Here is a 2,619-nt window from a genome sequence, read left to right on the forward strand (position 1 = left end):
GTACCCCCAAGTCTTTCTCCTCAGGACGGGTCTTGATCCATTCTCCACCCAGCCTGTACTTATGCTTGGGATTGCCCTGTCCCAGATGCTGGACCTTGCACTTGGCCTTGTTGAACTTCATGAGGTTGGTACAGGCCCACCTCTCCAGCCTGTCCAGGTCCCTCTGGATGGCATCCCTTCCCTCCAGCATGTTGACCACACCACACAGCTTGGTGTCATCAGCAAACTTGCTGAGGGTGCACTCAATGCCATCATCTGTGTCACTGACAAAGATGTTAAACAGCACAGGTCCCAACACTGACCTCTGAGGAACGCCACTTGTCACTGGTCTCCACTCAGACATTGAACCATTCACCACAACTCTCTGAGTGTGACCATCAAGCCAGTTCATTATCTACCGAGATACTAGACGGTAGATATCTATCTATCCGTCAAGTTCACCATGCTTTCCTTGTTTTGTGAACCTGTAGGACATACGTAGTGGATGAGAATTGCTTCAAATATGCTGAGATCAAAGAATCTCCAAATAGTTGAGGTTGGAAGGGACCTCTGGTAGTCATCTGGTCCAAACACACTGATCAAGCAGGGCTGCCTAGAGCCTGTTGCCAGTTTTTCTACTGTCCATTTCCTGAGTTGAAAAGCTAGTGTGCAGTTGTTGACTTATGGTAAACAGTTGTTATGCTCTCTTTGACAAGTACAGGGTTATCCACGGTTCCTGCCAAAATGGACTTAGTTTTTCCCAGTCTCCGTAATTTATTTCACATCTCACAGGATCATAGAATGGCTGAGGTTGGAAGGGACCTCCACAACTTCTTTGAGAACCCTGTGCCTGTGCTCAGTTACCTTCACAGTGGAAAAAGTGGTTCCTGTGTTCAGAAACCCCTGCTGTGTTTTTCAGTTTGTGCCCATTGGCCTGGCTGAGGTGGGACCTCCACAACTTCTTTGAGAACCCTGTGCCTGTGCTCAGTTACCTTCACAGTGGAAAAAGTGGTTCCTGTGTTCAGAAACCCCTGCTGTGTTTTTCAGTTTGTGCCCATTGGCCATTGTCCTGTCATTGGGCATCACTGAAAAAAGCCTTACTCTGTCCTCCTTACACTCTCCCTTCAGGTATTGATCAAATCTCCCTTGATCCCACAACTTCTTTGAGAACCCTGTGCCTGTGCTCAGTTACCTTCACAGTGGAAAAAGTGGTTCCTGTGTTCAGAAACCCCTGCTGTGTTTTTCAGTTTGTGCCCATTGGCCATTGTCCTGTCATTGGGCATCACTGAAAAAAGCCTTACTCTGTCCTCCTTACACTCTCCCTTCAGGTATTGATCAAATCTCCCTTGATCCTTCCCATGTCCAAGCTCTACAGTCACAGCTCTCCCAACCTTTTCTCACAGGAGAGATGCTCCAGTCCCTGAATCATCCTTGTGGCCATTTGCTGGACTCTCCAGTATGTCCATGTCTCTCCTGCTGAGAGTCATGGACACCAGTCCCTCACCAGTGCTGAATAGAGGGGAAGGATCACCTCCCTTGACCTGCTGGCAATGCTTTGTCTGTTGTGGTCAAGGATACCATTAGCCACCTTTCCAGCAAGGGCACGTTGCTGGCTCATACTCAACTTGGTGTCCACCAGGACACCCAGGCCCTTTTCTGCCAAGCTGCTTTCCTGCTGGGTGACACCCAGAGTGTACTGGTGCAGGAAGTTGTTCTTTTCCAGCTGCAGGACTTTGCACTGCTCGCTGAACTTCATGAGGTTCATGCTGGCCCATTTCTCTAGCCTGTGGAGGTCCCTCTGGATGGTAGCATGACTCTCTGGTGTATCAGCCACTCGCAGTTTAGTGTCTGCAAATTCTGCCTCATCATGCAGCTCATTAATGAAGATGTTAAACAGGACTGGAACCTCTTTTGACTGCTGCAGTACAGTGCTAGTCACTGGCCTCCAGATCAACTTTGTGCCTGGCCATTCAAACAGTTTTCAATCCACCTCACTCTCTGCACATCCAGACTGTACATTAACAGTTTTTCTGCAAGAGTCTTATGGAAGTCCAGGTAGATAATTTCCCCCCATCTAGCAGGCCAGTCACTTTATCACATAAGTTTACCAAGTTGGTCAAGCATGACTTCCTCTAGGTGAAGTTGACTGGATGATTTTCTTGTCCTTAATGTGCCTGAGAGTGGCTCGCAGGATTAGCAGCTCTGTGACATTCCCAGGGCTCGAGGTGAGGCTGGCCGGCTTATAGTTCTTTGGGTCCTCCTTGACGTTCTTGAAGATGGGAGTGATGTTTGCCTTTCTCCAGTCTTCAGGTACTTCTCCCAGTCACCATCATTGATCAACGTTTATCGAGAGTGGCCTTGCAATGACACCTGCCAGCTTCCTCAGTGCTTGGGGATACGTCCTGTTGGGGTTCATGGACTTAGGGATATTCAGTTTACTTAAGTACTCCTGAACTGTTGCTCTTTCACCAAGGGTACATCTTCCTTGCTCCAATCCTTTACCCTGGTCCCTGGGACTCGTGTCTCGGAAGGTACTAGTTAACACGATTTCCAATTTGAAAGAGCAAGTGTGACATTTCATGGTACAGACCTGTGGCTATGTGAAGTGTCACCAATTAATTTGGTATAAGTGTGAAAGTG

This window comes from Eurypyga helias, unplaced genomic scaffold (genome assembly GCF_000690775.1).
Source record: "Eurypyga helias isolate BGI_N326 unplaced genomic scaffold, ASM69077v1 scaffold12021, whole genome shotgun sequence".
In the NCBI taxonomy this organism is placed as follows: domain Eukaryota; kingdom Metazoa; phylum Chordata; class Aves; order Eurypygiformes; family Eurypygidae; genus Eurypyga; species Eurypyga helias.